The sequence below is a fragment of the Triticum dicoccoides genome, chromosome 7B (genome assembly GCF_002162155.2).
Source record: "Triticum dicoccoides isolate Atlit2015 ecotype Zavitan chromosome 7B, WEW_v2.0, whole genome shotgun sequence".
NCBI classification, from domain to species: Eukaryota; Viridiplantae; Streptophyta; class Magnoliopsida; order Poales; family Poaceae; genus Triticum; species Triticum dicoccoides.
The window spans coordinates 118,522,282-118,540,461 of NC_041393.1; the positions used below are offsets into that span (position 1 = coordinate 118,522,282).

Here is an 18,180-nt window from a genome sequence, read left to right on the forward strand (position 1 = left end):
AGCAGGCAAGCCGGATCCACTATAGTCTAGCTCTAGCGTGTCTATAACGGTTTGATCAGCCAGAGACAATGGCATAACCCGCTAAACTTGCAAAATAGCTGTGGCATAGTCCGCTATTTAGAACATTGATTCATATCAATGTATGACTCCTACATGACATTTCTCTTTGTATATACATTTTTGTTAGCATATTTATCTTTTTCAGATGTTTTGTTAGCCCGTGGCAACGCACGGACAGTCTACTAGTACTTGTGGGTTATCAACGAGCGAGAAGATGAGACGCCCGATGGGATTGAGATGCACACGTGACCGGCGAAGCATTGGGCCGGTCGTCCGTATGTAAACATTTTTCGAAAAAAAATAGCTAAAATATCATGGCAACTTCAGTGTAAACACCATGACAATTCATGTGCAATAGACATGGCAACTTTTACCCTCCCAAAAAATGTCGTCGAAACATATTGATAAGAGATCTAGTTTCGAAGATTTCGTCGCGATGGATTTAATGGTGAAAACAGATCTTCAATCGGATTTTTCATTTAAGAGATAAAATATTTTAAAAACTGGAAATAAAAAAAATTCTCACATGCATGCATACATGACGTGGCGCAATCTGTGTGTTGTAGGCCGTGTGGACGGGTATTGTTCCCACCACACGTGTGGGCGTTATCAACGTTACATATTAATTCATGATGTTAAAAATTATATTATTGGATCCGTTTACTAGATATAATATATTTTTATTAGTTAAGTTATCATCAAAATATGACCTAAAATACAAGAAGAGCTTGTAAATTCGGACAAAGGTAGTAGTTCATTTGGACGATTAGCTTCAATCAAGGGGTTACTTACCAAGCGAATTCAACATACTACATGAATATTTCTTAGAAGCCGTTCGTAAGAATATGATGCATATTTTCGGACAAGACACCGTGGCCGCCTTCAATAAATCTAGATACTACGAGTACGTTTTCCCTCAAATATACAAGCTTGTATTTTTCATTTTTCTTACCTAAAGTTCAAATGTTTTCTCTTAGAAATACTATACCCAATAAGAGTCACGCAAGGCGCGACCACTGGTGATAGCCACGCCATCTTTTTTTTACTGTGCCGGAGTAAGAAAGAAACGAAGCGAGTGGGAGAGGAAAGTGCGAAGGGGAGAGAAAAAGGTGTTCACATCTGCCGCCCTGAGATAACGCCTCCACCGGGTAAAAGTTCCTTCCCCACGAAGCCAACCTATCCCATTCTGCTCGTCCTCCGCATCTCCCTCCTCCATGAATGTGGCCACTTGCTGCCCCTTGCCTCTTCCCTTTCTACTCGTCTCATGGACGACGAAGGAGAGAGCGACGGGGCACGAGCATCCTCACCACAGCACAAAAGGGTACATCCACCTTCTTAGTTGTGGTTAAGTGACGGCTTGCCGAATTGGCGGCGGCGACGGTAGCCCTCGCTCCTCTCCCCCTTTCTCGGAATCATGGCCTCCTCTTTGCTCAAGCTCGTCGTACATATTGCACAAGGTACGAATTTCCCCCGCACTGGCCTAGTGACCTCCCAGATTCCCTTGCCTCACCCCATATATCTAGTGATTCATTAGGGCGGCATCAACGCAGGAGGCTCAGGGTGGCCGTAGCGGCCGCGAGGAGGTATCCCATGGAGTTCATCAACCGGACGAGGGCAAGGGTGCCGATTTTCCTCCCCCTACTTCCAATCCCGGTGTGTCCACCATCGACCAAATCTTCACTACGCCAGGTACGCTCAGTCTTTCCCTGTCTGCAACACTTGGATCCCAATTTTTGTTCCCGTTCTCTTTTAAATCGAAATATCAACTAATGATGAACAAATTAATGTGGCCATGCATCTTGTTAGTTAGTAGTATTACTGATGGTGGCATTATTTACCCATTGTCTATTAGATTAGAAATAGTTAGGAAATAAGCAGATGTATCTCATATTTGGAAACATTGGCAATGACTTTATCCATTAATTTGCAATTTGCTTGATTAACTCGTGCACACAATCATGTTCCCACTGTGATGATTGAAGTTCAATTGGTAATCCTGTGGCAGTTAACTCATTGATTTACAAAGATGGAAGGTTTGTGATTTGATAGATGTAGGTAGAAAACAATTGGATTTCATGTAAGTTTCTTCGTCCTATATTCACTGGAATTTTGTTAATGAAATACTATCTCACCGAGGTTCATTAGTAGAGTTGAGCTAGACTCCTAGTCATGAATTATTCAGTAAATGGGTGCTTATCTCCTCAACTATCCGGAAGAATAGTTGCTGGATATCAAAATTTACATTATAAAAATAACTTTCGATATTCTTTATTTGTATGGAAAAAGGAAGAAGATGCTGCTTCAGCTTCCGTTTCTAGCTCTGCTTGAGCTGCTTCGTCTGTTTCTCTTGATGTGGGTGTCGGTCTTTTGATATCTCTTCTCTCACTTTCGGAGCACAGTTGGTCCTAAATTTGAAAACCAACAAAGGTGACTTCTTCCTTATTCACACGCCTTGATGCACCTTTTTTCGTGTTCAATCTCGCCTGAGAGCAGTGCATCGATACAACAGAGTTCTTATTCTTACCCTTCAAAAGACCGGGAAAGGTCATTCTAGGCTCTTTATCAGATGTCTCATTCCATCCTTTACCTTGTGCCATGCAGGATTCCTAGATCGATTGAATGATCAATTCGAACTTTAGGAACGTAGTCCCTTTGGCCACACAGGAAAAGGTTCATTGTTTTATTTGAAGTAGTGAAACTAATCAACCAAGCGAAGCAAAAGAAATACAAGTAGTGATTATTATTAAAAGATTGGAATGCTATTAAGCATAACAAGACGCTAGCTCACATTGGCATCTTTCAACCTTTCGGATAACTTCTCTCCACACTAACCAAGAAGAGCAGGGCGGTTTTACTACCATTAGCGAGTAGTTCCCTCTCCATTTTGCAATACAAATATAAGATCACTATTATTATGAGTGGTGAAAGCGAAAGCAATAGTCACGTACTGGAATCCCAGTAAAGAAGAGTGATTTTCGTCAGAAAGAATCCTTCGCGATGGAAATGCCCTCGCCTACTTGACTAAACTAAGGACCTCAACGGTATAATGTAGATTTTCTACTTTTCCATTTTCCTTCTTGTTTATCAATCACCAATCAAGACAAACCGGGCACTACGGTGAGACGTGAAAACACCCGATCCCATTCCGACCTCGATATATATGTGGAATCGTCTTGCGCCATATGTACTGAAATTGTTCGGGAGACATGGTCAAAGCCCGGAGAAGGAGCAAGAAAACTAAAGAAAGCGTTAGCGCATTGGACTCGAAATCCAAATTGTGCTAGCAAATAAAAATCCTTGATTTTAATACAACAAGGATCTAGAGAATATTTATCATTGATCAATGGCCTGGTGCTGAGTTTGCATCATTATATTCATGAGGTTCACAACTGTCGTCATCTCTTATCATTTTTTATATCTCGCTATCTAATGCGTAGGTGAGACTCTAATTAGATGCATTAGTGATTTTCTTTCGAAGCATCACTATTGATGCCCACCGCGATTTGTCAAAATGACATGCTGAATGCGCTATGTGCATTAGTAATGCCTCTTTTGATGTTCACCCAGAGTAATTCCGTTTAGTTACATCTTTGCACTTTCCTAGATTTCTCCTTCGCTTAGTTTATGAATTTTCTATTGATTCAACTCTCTGTTGCATAATAGTTTCTGTAAAATGGTTTACACAGACTTTGGTTGAGCAAAAAATACACATGCCATTATCGTCATGTCAATCAAACTGTAATTGAGGGACTGGCAGCAAAGGAGATGTTCCACAAGCACTAACAAACTGTCGAGCTGACAAACGGACAAGTAAGTTTATTTGGCAATGCAATGATGTTATGCTGTCTAGGGCAATGATGTTATGCTGTCTAGGGCTATATTAGGAGGATCTTATGAGTGATGCTTACTTCAATTTTGAGTAGTTAATTACACTTGCCATGGGTGCTTTGATTGCTCTGCAGTTGTACTTAAAAATTCACATATTCTGGTGGGCATGTCATTATCTTCAATGGCGATATTCAAACTGTTGTCAGGGTAGGTAGTAACATGTATATATATCTTGATTTTCACAAGCTCTAGTTCTCTGATACTAAGCCTTTACCTGTTGTCAATTTATGAAATTTACGACAATACCCTTTTTCGTGTGCACTGTTTGATTGTTCGTTCTCATCTATTTTCCTCGCATAAGGAGATGGGCTAGTAGATCAGGAAATATGAAGGGTTGGTAGAAGCTCACTAATTGGTTGGAATTTGTCCAATTCTTCCTATTCTATTTTCCCTTTTTCTGAAAGGTCCAATTGTTGGGGAACGTAGTAATTTCAAAAATTTCCTACGCTCACGCAAGATCATGGTGATGGCATAGCAACGAGAGGGGAGAGTGTAGTCCACGTACCCTCGTAGACCGTAAGCGGAAGCCTTATGACAACGCGGTTGATGTAGTCGTACGTCTTCACGATTCGACCGATCCAAGCACCGAACGTACGGCACCTCCGAGTTCAGCACACGTTCAGCTCGATGACGATCCCCGGGCTTCGATCCAGCAAAGCTTCGGGGATGAGTTCCGTCAGCACGACGGCGTGGTGACGATGATGATGCTCTACCGGCGCAGGGCTTCGTCTAAACTCCGCGACGATATGACCGAGGTGGAATATGGTGGAGGAGGGCACCGCACACGGCTAAGGAACGATCCGTAGATCAACTTGTGTGTTATGGGGTGCCCCCTGCCCCCGTATATAAAGGAGGGAGGGGGAGGTGCGGCCGTCCCCCTTGGGGTGCGCCTGGAGGAGTCCTACTCCCACCGGGAGTAGGACTCCCCCTCTTGCCTTGGTGGAGAAGGAAAGGGGGGAGGGGAAAGAGGAAAGGGGGGCGCCCCCCCCCTTCCTTGTCCTATTCGGACTAGGGGGGAGGGGGCGCGCGGCCTGGCCTGACCGGCCCTCCTCTTCTCCCTCATGGCCCACTAAGGCCCATTAATCCCCGGGAGGGTTCCGGTAACCCCCCGGTGTTCCGGTAAAATCCCGATTTCACCCGGAACCTTTCCGATGTCCAAACATAGGCTTCCAATATGTCAATCTTTATGTCTCGACCATTTCGAGACTCCTCGTCATGTCCGTGATCACATCCGGGACTCCGAACAAACTTCGGTACATCAAAACTTATAAACTCATAATAAAACTGTCATCGTAACGTTAAGCGTGCGGACCCTACGGGTTCGAGAACTATGTAGACATGACCTAGAACCATTCTCGGTCAATAATCAATAGCGGGACCTGGATGCCCATATTGGTTCCTACATATTCTACGAAGATCTTTATCGGTCAAACCGCATAACAACATACGTTGTTCCCTTTGTCATCGGTATGTTACTTGCCCGAGATTTGATCGTCGGTATCCAATACCTAGTTCAATCTCGTTACCAGCAAGTCTCTTTACTCGTTCTGTAACACATCATTTCATAACTAACTCATTAGTTACTATGCTTGCAAGGCTTAAGTGATGAGTATTACCGAGAGGGCCCAGAGATACCTCTCCGACAATCGGAGTGACAAAACCTAATCTCGAAATACGCCAACCCAACATGTACCTTTGGAGACACCTGTAGAGCACCTTTATAATCACCCAGTTACGTTGTGATGTTTGGTAGCACACAAAGTGTTCCTCTGGTAAACGGGAGTTGCATAATCTCATAGTCACAGGAACATGTATAAGTCATGAAGAAAGCAGTAGCAACATACTAAACGTTCGTGTGCTAAGCTAACGGAATGGGTCAAGTCAATCACATCATTCTCCTAATGATGTGATCCCGTTAATCAAATGACAACTCTTTTGTCCATGGCTGGGAAACTTAACCATCTTTGATTCACGAGCTAGTCAAGTAGAGGCATACTAGTGACACTATGTTTGTCTATGTATTCACACATGTATTATGTTTCCGGTTAATATAATTCTAGCATGAATAATAAACATTTATCATGAAATAAGGAAATAAATAATAACTTTATTATTGCCTCTAGGGCATATTTCCTTCAGTCTCCCACTTGCACTAGAGTCAATAATCTAGTTCACATCACCATGTGATTTAACACCAATATTCACATCTGTATGTGATTAATACCGATAGTTCACATCGTCATGTGATCAACGCCCAAAGGGTTTACTAGAGTCAATAATCTAGTTCACATGGCTATGTGATTAACACCCAAAGAGTACTAAGGTATGATCATGTTTTGCTCATGAGAGAAGTTTAGTCAACGGGTCTGTCACATTCAGAGCCGTATGTATTTTGCAAATATTCTATGTCCACAATGCTCTGCATGGGGCTACTCTAGCTAATTGCTCCCACTTTCAATATGTATCCAGATTGAGACTTAGAGTCATCTGGATTGGTGTAAAAGCTTGCATCGTTGTAACTTTTTACGACTGGCTCTTTTATCACCTCCATAATCGAGAAACATCTCCTCAGTCCTCACTAAGGATATTCTTGACCGCTGTTCTAGTGATCTACTTTTAGATCAAAATTGTATTCCTTTGCCAAACTCAGAGCAAGGTATACAATAGGTCTAGTACACAGCATAGCATACTTTATAGAACCTATGACTGAGGCATAGGGAATGACTGTTCATTCTTTTCTATTTTTTGCCATGGTCGGGTTTTGAGTCTTACTCAACTTCACACCTTGCAACACAGGCAAGAACTCTTTCTTTGACTGTTCCATTTTGAACTACTTCAAAATCTTGTCAAGGTATGTACTCATTGAAAAATCTTATCAAGCGTCTTGATCTATCTCTATAGGTCTTGATGCTCAATGTGTAAGCAGCTTCACCAAGGTCTTTCTTTGAAAAACTCCTTTCAAACACTCCTTTATGCTTTTCAGAAAAAAATTATACATTATTTCCGATCAACAATATGTCATTCACATATACTTATCAGAAATGCTGTAGTGCTCCCACTCACTTTATTGTAAATACAGGCTTCTCCAAAAGTCTGTATAAAATCATATGCTTTGATCAACTCATCAAAGCGTATATTCCAACTCCGAGATGCTTGCACCAGTCCAATGATGGATTGCCGGAGCTTGCACATTTTGTTAGCACCTTTCGGATCGACAAAACCTTCTGGTTGCATCATATACAACTCTTCTTCCAGAAATCCATTCAGGAACACAATTTTGATATCCATTTGCCAGATTTCATAAAATGTGGCAATTGCTAACATGATTCAGACAGACTTAAGCATCGATACGAGTGAGAAAATCTCATCGTATTCAACACCTTGAACTTGTCGAAAACCTTTCGCAACAAGTCGAGCTTAGTAGATAGTAACATTACTACCAGTGTCCGTCTTCCTCTTGAAGATCCATTTCTTTTCTATGGCTTGCCGATCATCGGGCAAGTCAATCAAAGTCAATACTTTGTTCTCATACATGGATCATATCTCAGATTTTATGGCCTTAAGCCATTTCGCGGAATCTGGGCTCATCATCGCTTTCTCATAGTTTGTAGGTTCATCATGGTCTAGTAACATGACTTCCAGAACATGATTACCGTACCACTCTGGTGCGGATCTTACTCTGGAAGACCTACGAGGTTTGGTAGCAACTTGATCTGAAGTTTCATGATCATCATCATTAACTTCCTCACTAATTGGTGTAGGAATCACTAGAACTGATTTCTGTGATGAACTACTTTCCAATAAGGGAGAAGGTACAATTACCTCATCAAGTTCTACTTTCCTCCCACTCACTTCTTTCGAGAGAAACTCCTTCTCTAGAAAGGATCCATTTTTAGCAACGAATATCTTGCCTTCGGATCTGTGATAGAAGGTGTACCCAATAATTTCCTTTGGGTATTCTATGAAGACGCACTTCTCCGATTTGGGTTCGAGCTTATCAGGTTGAAACTTTTTCACATAAGCATCACAATCCCAAACTTTAAGAAACAACAGCTTAGGTTTACTGTTAAACCATAGTTCATACGGTGTCGTCTCAACGGATTTTGATGGTGCCCTATTTAAAGTGAATGCAACTGTCTCTAATGCATAACCCCAAAACGATAGCGGTAAATCGGTAAGAGACATCATAGATCGCACCATATCTAGTAAAGTACGATTACGACGTTGGGACACACCATTACATTGTGGTGTTCCAGGTGGCGTGAGTTTGTGAAACTATTCCACATTGTTTTAATTGAAGACCAAATTCGTAACTCAAATATTTGTCTCCGCGATCAAATCACAGAAACTTTATTTTCTTGTTACGATGATTCTCCACTTCACTCTGAAATTCTTTGAACTTTTCAAATGTTTCAGACTTGTGCTTCATTAAGTAGATATACTCATATCTGCTCAAATCATTTTGTGAAGGTCAGAAAATAACGATACTTGCCACGAGCATCAACACTCATTGGATCGCATACATCGGTATGTATTATTTCCAATAAGTCAGTAGCTTGTTCCATTGTTCCAGAGAACGGAGTTTTAGTCATCTTGCCCAAAAGGCACGGTTCGCAAGCATCAAATGATTCATAACCAAGTGATTTCAAAAATCCATCTTTTATGGAGTTTCTTCATGCGCTTTACACCAATATGACCTAAACGGTAGTGCCACAAATAAGTTACACTATCATTATTAACTTTGCATCTTTTGGCATCAATATTATGAATATGTGTATCACTACGATCGAGATCCAACAAACTATTTTCATTGGGTGTATGACCATTTGAAGGTTTTATTCATGTAAACATAACAACAATTATTCTCTGACTTTAAATGAATAACCGTATTGCAATGAACATGATCAAATCATATTCATGCTCAACGCAAATGCTAAATAACATTTATTTAGGTTTAACACTAATCCCGAAAGTATAGGGAGTGTGCGATGATAATCATATCAATCTTGGAACTACTTCCAACACACATCGTCACTTAACCCTCAACTAGTCTCTCTTTATTCTGTAACTCCTGGTTCGAGTTACTAATTTTTAGCAACCGAACAAGTATCAAATACTCAGGGGTTACTATAAACACTAGTAAGGTACACATCAATAACATGTATATCAAATATACCCTTGTTCACTTTGCCATCCTTCTTATCCACCAAATATTCAAGGCATTTCCGCTTCTAGTGACTATTTCCTTTGCAGTATAATCACTCAGTTTCAGGCTTTGGTCCAGCTTTGGGCTTCTTCGCGGGAGTGACAACTTGCTTGCCATTCTTCTTGAAGTTCCCTTTCTTTCCCTTTGCCCTTTTCTTGAAACTAGTGGTCTTGTCAATCATCAACACTTGATGCTCTTTTTTGATTTCTACCTTCGTTGATTTCAACATCACGAAGAGCTTGGGAATCACTTTCGTCATCCCTTGCATATTATAGTTCATCACGAAGTTCTACTAACTTGGTGATGGTGACTAGAGAATTCTGTCAATCACTATTTTATCTGGAAGATTAACTCCCACTTGATTCAAGCGATTGTAGTACCCAGACAATCTGAGCACATGCTCACTAGTTGAGCGATTCTCCTTCATCTTTTAGCTATAGAACTTGTTGGAGACTTCATATCTCTCAACTCGGGTATTTGCTTGAAATATTAACTTCAATTCCTGGAACATCTCATATGGTCTATGACGTTCAAAACATCTTTGAAGTCCCGATTCTAAGCCGTTAAGCATGGTGCACTAAACTATCAAGTAGTCATCATATTGAGCTAGCCAAACGTTCATAACGTCTGCATCTGCTCCTGCAATAGGTCTGTCACCTAGCGGTGCATTAAGGACATAATTCTTCTGTGCAACAATGAGGATAAACCTCAAATCACGGATCCAATCCGCACCATTGCTACTAACATCTTTCAACACAATTTTCTCTAGGAACATATCAAAATAAACATATGAAAGCAACAACGCAAGCTATTGATCTACAACATAATTTGCAAAATACTACCAGGACTAAGTTCATGATAAATTTAAGTTCAATTAATCATATTACTAAAGAACTCCCACTTAGACAGACATCTCTCTAGTCATCTAAGTGATCACGTGATCCAAATCAACTAAACCATGTCCGATCATCACGTGAGATGGAGTAGTTTCAATGGTGAACATCACTATGTTGATCATATCTACTATATGATTCACGTTCGACCTTTCGGTCTCCGTGTTCCGAGGCCATATCTGTATATGCTAGGCTCGTCAAGTATGACCTGAGTATTCTGCGTGTGCAAAACTGTCTTGCACCCGTTGTAGATGGACGTAGAGCTTATCACACCCGATCATCACGTGGTGTCTGGGCACGACGAACTTTGGCAACGGTGCATACTCAGGGAGAACACTTCTTGATAATTTTAGTGAGAGATCATCTTAAAATGCTACCGTCAATCAAAGCAAGATAAGATGCATAAAGGATAAACATCACATGCAATCAATATAAGTGATATGATATGGCCATCATCATCTTGTGCTTGTGATCTCCATCTCCGAAGCACCGTCGTGATCACCATCGTCACCGGCGCGACACCTTGATCTCCATCGTAGCATCGTTGTCGTTACGCCATCTATTGCTTCTACGACTATCGCTACCGCTTAGTGATAAAGTAAAGCAATTACAGGGCGTTTGCATTTCATACAATAAAGCGACAACCATATGGCTCCTGCCAGTTGCCGATAACTTCGGTTACAAAACATGATCATCTCATACAATAAAATATAGCATCACGTCTTGACCATATCACATCACAACATGCCCTGCAAAAACAAGTTAGACGTCCTCTACTTTGTTGTTGCAAATTTTACGTGGCTGCTACGGGCTTAGCAAGAACCGTTCTTACCTACGCATCAAAAACCACAACGATAGTTCGTCAAGTTAGTGCTGTTTTAACCTTCGCAAGGACCGGGCGTAGCCACACTCGATTCAGCTAAAGTGAGAGAGACAGACACCCGCCAGCCATCTTTAAGCACAAGTGCTCGTAACAGTGAAACCAGTCTCGCGTAAGCGTACGCGTAATGTCGGTCCAGGCCGCTTCATCTCACAATACCGCCGAACCAAAGTATGACATGCTGGTAAGCAGTATGACTTGTATCGCCCACAACTCACTTGTGTTCTACTCGTGCATATGACATCTACGCATAAAACCAGGCTCGGATGCCACTGTTGGGGAACGTAGTAATTTCAAAAAATTTCCTACGCTCACGTAAGATCATGGTGATGGCATAGCAACGAGAGGGGAGAGTGTAGTCCATGTACCCTCGTAGACCGTAAGCGGAAGCGTTATGACAACGCGGTTGATGTAGTCGTATGTCTTCACGATTCGACCGATCCAAGCACCGAACGTACGACACCTCCGAGTTCAGCACACGTTCAGCTCGATGACGATCCTCGGGCTCCGATCCAGCAAAGCTTCGGGGATGAGTTCCGTCAGCACGACGGCGTGGTCACGATGATGATGCTCTACCGGCGCAGGGCTTCGCCTAAACTCCGCGACGATATGACCGAGGTGGAATATGGTGGAGGGGGGCACCGCACACGGCTAAGGAACGATCCGTAGATCAACTTGTGTGTTATGGGGTGCCCCCTGCCCCCGTATATAAAGGAGGAAGGGGGAGGTGCGGCCGGCCCCCTTGGGGTGCGCCTGGAGGAGTCCTACTCCCACCGGGAGTAGGACTCCCCCTCTTGCCTTGGTGGAGAAGGAAAGGGGGAGGGGAAAGAGGAAAGGCCCCCCCCCCTTCGTTGTCCTATTCGGACTAGGGGGGGAGGGGGCGCGCGGCCTGCCCTGGCCGGACCTCCTCTTCTCCCTCATGGCCCACTAAGGCCCATTAACCCCCGGGAGGGTTCCGGTAACCCCCCGGTGTTCCGGTAAAATCTCGATTTCACCCGGAACCTTTCCGATGTCCAAACATAGGCTTCCAATATATCAATCTTTATGTCTCGACCATTTCGAGACTCCTCGTCATGTCCGTGATCACATCCGGGACTCCGAACAAACTTCGGTACATCAAAACTTATAAACTCATAATAAAACTGTCATCGTAACGTTAAGCGTGCGGACCCTACGGGTTCGAGAACTATGTAGACATGACCTAGAACCATTCTCGGTCAATAACCAATAGCGGGACCTGGATGCCCATATTGGTTCCTACATATTCTACGAAGATCTTTATCGGTCAAACCGCATAACAACATACGTTGTTCCCTTTGTCATCGGTATGTTACTTGCCCGAGATTTGATCGTCGGTATCCAATACCTAGTTCAATCTCGTTACCGGCAAGTCTCTTTACTCGTTCTGTAACACATCATTTCGTAACTAACTCATTAGTTACAATGCTTGCAAGGCTTAAGTGATGAGTATTACCGAGAGGGCCCAAAGATACCTCTCCGACAATCGGAGTGACAAAACCTAATCTCGAAATACGCCAACCCAACATGTACCTTTGGAGACACCTGTAGAGCACCTTTATAATCACCCAGTTATGTTGTGACGTTTGGTAGTGAAGGAAATATGCCCTAGAGGCAATAATAAAGTTATTATTTATTTCCTTATAATCATGATAAATGTTTATTATTCATGCTAGAATTGTATTTACCGGAAACATAATACATGTGTGAATACATAGACAAACAGAGTGTCACTAGTATGCCTCTACTTGACTAGCTCGTTAATCAAAGATGGTTATGTTTCCTAACCATGAACAATGAGTTGTTATTTGATTAACGAGGTCACATCATTAGTAGAATGATCTGATTGACATGACCCATTCCATTAGCTTAGCACCCGATCGTTTAGTATGTTGCTATTGCTTTCTTCATGACTTATACATGTTCCTATGACTATGAGATTATGCAACTCCCGTTTACCGGAGGAACACTTTGGGTACTACCAAACGTCACAACGTAACTGGGTGATTATAAAGGAGAACTACAGGTGTCTCCAATGGTCGATGTTGGGTTGGCGTATTTCGAGATTAGGATTTGTCACTCCGATTGTCGGAGAGGTATCTCTGGGCCCTCTCGGTAATACACATCACATAAGCCTTGCAAGCATTACAACTAATATGTTAGTTGTGAGATGATGTATTACGGAACGAGTAAAGAGACTTGCCGGTAACGAGATTGAACTAGGTATTGGATACCGACGATCGAATCTCGGGCAAGTAACATACCGATGACAAAGGGAACAACGTATGTTGTTATGCGGTCTGACCGATAAAGATCTTCGTAGAATATGTAGGAGCCAATATGGGCATCCAGGTCCCGCTATTGGTTATTGACCGGAGACGTGTCTCGGTCATGTCTACATTGTTCTCGAACCCGTAGGGTCCGCACGCTTAAGGTTACGATGACAGTTATATTATGAGTTTATGCATTTTGATGTACCGAAGGTTGTTCGGAGTCCCGGATGTGATTACGGACATGACGAGGAGTCTCGAAATGGTCGAGACGTAAAGATTGATATATTGGAAGCCTATATTTGGATATCGGAAGTGTTCCGGGTGAAATCGGGATTTTACCGGAATACCGAGAGGGTTACCGGAACCCCCCGGGAGCTATTTGGGCCATAGTGGGCCTTAGTGGAAAAGAGAAGGAGCTGCCCTAGATGGGCTGCGCGCCACCCACTTCCCCTAGTCCTATTAGGACTAGGAGAGGTGGCCGGCCCCCTCCTCCTCTTTTCCCCTCCGAGGAATCCTAGTTGGACTAGGATTGGAGGGGGAATCCTACTCCCAGAGGGAGTAGGACTCTCCTGCGCCTCCCCCCCTTGGCCTGCCAGCCTCCCCTCCTCTCCTCCTTTATATACGGAGGCAGGGGCACCTCTAAACACACAAGTTGACACAAGTTGATCCACGTGATCGATTCCTTAGCCGTGTGCGGTGCCCCCTGCCACCATATTCCTCGATAATACTGTAGCGGAGTTTAGGCGAAGCCCTGCTGCTGTAGTTCATCAAGATCGTCACCACGCCGTCGTGCTGACGAAACTCTTCCCCGACACTTTGCTGGATCGGAGTCCGGGGATCGTCATCGAGCTGAACGTGTGCTCGAACTCGGAGGTGCCGTAGTTTCGGTGCTTGATCGGTTGGATCGTGAAGACGTACGACTACTTCCTCTACGTCGTGTCATTGCTTCCGCAGTCGGTCTGCGTTGGGTACGTAGACAACACTCTCCTCTCGTTGCTATGCATCACATGATCCTGTGTGCGCGTAGGAAATTTTTTGAAATTACTACGAAACCCAACAGTTAGCAATTGCCGCATTTTATGATTATGAAATTTGGCAGATGGATGTCAAAACTGCATTCCTGAATGGATTTCTGGAAGAAGAGTTGTATATGATGCAACCAGAAGGTTTTGTCGATCCAAAGGAAGCTAACAAAGTGTGCAAGCTCCAGCGATCCATTTATGGACTGGTGCAAGCCTCTCGGAGTTGGAATAAACGTTTTGATAGTGTGATCAAAGCATTTGGTTTTATACAGACTTTCGGAGAAGCCTGTATTTACAAGAAAGTGAGTGGGAGCTCTGTAGCATTTCTGATATTATATGTGGATGACATATTACTCATTGGAAATGATATAGAATTTCTGGATAGCATAAAGGGATACTTGAATAAAAGTTTTTCAATGAAAGACCTCGGTGAAGCTGCTTACATATTAGGCATTAAGATCTATAGAGATAGATCAAGACACTTAATTGGACTTTCACAAAGCACATACCTTGACAAGATTTTGAAGAAATTCAAAATGGATCAAGCAAAGAAAGGATTCTTGCCTGTATTACAAGGTGTGAAATTGAGTAAGACTCAATGCCCGACCACTGCAGAAGATAGAGAGAATATGAAAGATGTTCCCTATGCATCAGCCATAGGCTCTATCATGTATGCAATGCTGTGTACCAGACCTGATGTGTGCCTTGCTATAAGTTTAGCAGGGAGGTACCAAAGTAATCCAGGAGTGGATCACTGGACAGCGGTCAAGAACATCCTGAAATACCTGAAAAGGACTAAGGATATGTTTCTCGTATATGGAGGTGACAAAGAGCTCATCGTAAAAGGTTACGTTGATGCAAGCTTTGACACTGATCCGGACGATTCTAAATCGCAAACCGGATACGTGTTTACATTAAACGGTGGAGCTGTCAGTTGGTGCAGTTCTAAACAAAGCGTCGTAGCGGGATCTACATGTGAAGCGGAATAGATAGCTGCTTAGGAAGCAGCAAATGAAGGAGTCTAGATGAAGGAGTTCATATCCGATCTAGGTGTCATACCTAGTGCATCGGGTCCAATGAAAATCTTTTGTGACAATACTGGTGCAATTGCCTTGGCAAAGGAATCCAGATTTCACAAAAGGACCAAACACATCAAGAGACGCTTCAACTCCATCCGGGATCTAGTCCAGGTGGGAGACATAGAGATTTGCAAGATACATACGGATCTGAATGTTGCAGACCCGTTGACTAAGCCTCTTCCACGAGCAAAACATGATCAGCACCAAGGCTCCATGGGTGTTAGAATCATTACAGTGTAATCTAGATTATTGACTCTAGTGCAAGCGGGAGACTGAAGGAAATATGCCCTAGAGGCAATAATAAAGTTATTATTTATTTCCTTATAATCATGATAAATGTTTATTATTCATGCTAGAATTGTATTTACCGGAAACATAATACATGTGTGAATACATAGACAAACAAAGTGTCACTAGTATGCCTCTACTTGACTAGCTCGTTAATCAAAGATGGTTATGTTTCCTAACCATGAACAATGAGTTGTTATTTGATTAACGAGGTCACATCATTAGCAGAATGATCTGATTGACATGACCTATTTCATTAGCTTAGCACCCGATCGTTTAGTATGTTGCTATTGCTTTCTTCATGACTTATACATGTTCCTATGACTATGAGATTATGCAACTCCCGTTTACCGGAGGAACACTTTGGGTACTACCAAACGTCACAACGTAACTGGGTGATTATAAAGGAGTACTACAGGTGTCTCCAATGGTCGATGTTGGGTTGGCGTATTTCGAGATTAGGATTTGTCACTCCGATTGTCGGAGAGGTATCTCTGGGCCCTCTCGGTAATACACATCACATAAGCCTTGCAAGCATTACAACTAATATGTTAGTTGTGAGATGATGTATTACGGAACGAGTAAAGAGACTTGCCGGTAACGAGATTGAACTAGGTATTGGATACCGACGATCGAATCTCGGGCAAGTAACATACCGATGACAAAGGGAACAACGTATGTTGTTATGCGGTCTGACTGATAAAAGATCTTCGTAGAATATGTAGGAGCCAATATGGGCATCCAGGTCCCGCTATTGGTTATTGACCGGAGACGTGTCTCGGTCATGTCTACATTGTTCTCGAACCCGTAGGGTCCGCACGCTTAAGGTTACGATGACAGTTATATTATGAGTTTATGCATTTTGATGTACCGAAGGTTGTTCGGAGTCCCGGATGTGATCACGGACATGACGAGGAGTCTCGAAATGGTCGAGACATAAAGATTGATATATTGGAAGTCTATGTTTGGACATCGGAAGTGTTCCGGGTGAAATCGGGATTTTACCGGGTTACCGGGAGGTTACCGGAACCCCCCGGGAGCCATATGGGCCATCATGGGCCTTAGTGGAAAGGAGAAAGGGGCAGCCCAAGGGGGCTGCGCGCCTCCCCCCTTCCCCTAGTCCTATTAGGACTAGGAGAGGTGGCCGGCCACCCCTCTCCCTCTTTCCCCCTTGGGAATCCTAGTTGGAATAGGATTGGGGGGGGAGTCCTTCTCCCGGTAGGAGTAGGACTCCTCCTGCGCCACCTCCTCCTGGCCGGCGCCTCCTCCCCCCCTTGGCTCCTTTATATACGGAGGCAGGGGCACCTCTAAACACACAAGTTGACACAAGTTGATCCACGTGATCGATTCCTTAGCCGTGTGCGGTGCCCCCTGCCACCATATTCCTCGATAATACTGTAGCGGAGTTTAGGCGAAGCCCTGCTGCTGTAGTTCATCAAGATCGTCACCACGCCGTCGTGATGACGAAACTCTTCCCCGACACTTTGCTGGATCGGAGTCCGGGGATCGTCATCGAGCTGAACGTGTGCTCGAACTCGGAGGTGCCGTAGTTTCGGTGCTTGATCGGTTGGATCGTGAAGACGTACGACTACTTCCTCTACGTCGTGTCATCGCTTCCGCAGTCGGTCTGCGTTGGGTACGTAGACAACACTCTCCTCTCGTTGCTATGCATCACATGATCCTGTGTGCGCGTAGGAAATTTTTTGAAATTACTACGAAACCCAACAGTGGCATCCGAGCCTGGTTATTGATGTTGATGTTATATGCACGAGTAGAACACAAGTAAGTTGTGGACGATACAAGTCATACTGCCTACCAGCATGTCATATTTTGGTTCGGCGGTATTGTTGGACGAGACGACCCAGACCAACCTTACGCGTACGCTTACGCGAGACCGGTTCCCTCGACGTGCTTTGCACAGAGATGGCTTGCGGGCGACTGTCTCTCCAACTTTAGTTGAACCAAGTATGGCTACGCCCGGTCCTTGAGAAGGTTAAAACGGAGTCTATTTGACAAACTATCGTTGTGGTTTTGATGCGTAGGTGAGATTGGTTCTTACTTAAGCCCGTAGCAGCCACGTAAAACATGCAACAACAAAGTAGAGGACGTCTAACTTGTTTTTGCAGGGCATGTTGTGATGTGATATGGTCAAGGCATGATGCTAAATTTTATTGTATGAGATGATCATGTTTTGTAACCGAGTTATCGGCAACTGGCTGGAGCCATATGGTTGTCGCTTTATTGTATGCAATGCAATCGCGATGTAATGCTTTACTTTATTACTAAACGTTGGTGATAGTCGTGGAAGCATAAGATTGGCGAGACGACAACGATGCTACGATGGAGATCAAGGTGTCGCGCCGGTGACGATGGTGATCATGACGGTGCTTCGGAGATGGAGATCACAAGCACAAGATGATGATGGCCATATCATATCACTTATATTGATTGCATGTGATGTTTATCTTTTTATGCATCTTATCTTGCTTTGATTGACGGTAGCATTATAAGATGATCTCTCACTAAATTATCAAGAAGTGTTCTCCCTGAGTATGCACCGTTGCCAAAGTTCG

The 18,180-nt window shown here is 43.4% G+C and overlaps 1 long non-coding RNA gene across 2 annotated transcripts; it reads left to right on the top strand.

Moving 5' to 3' along the window:
* Positions 1-1,255: 1,255 nt before the first annotated feature.
* LOC119340017 lies at positions 1,256-4,181 on the top strand. Of its 2 annotated transcripts, none has more exons than XR_005164332.1 (3): positions 1,256-1,517; positions 1,584-1,749; positions 3,747-4,181. It is a non-coding gene; the product is annotated as an uncharacterized LOC119340017 (long non-coding RNA). The 2 variants fall into 2 exon arrangements; XR_005164333.1 differs by lacking the exon at positions 3,747-4,181 and adding an exon at positions 2,347-3,119.
* The last annotated feature ends 13,999 nt before the right edge of the window (positions 4,182-18,180 follow it).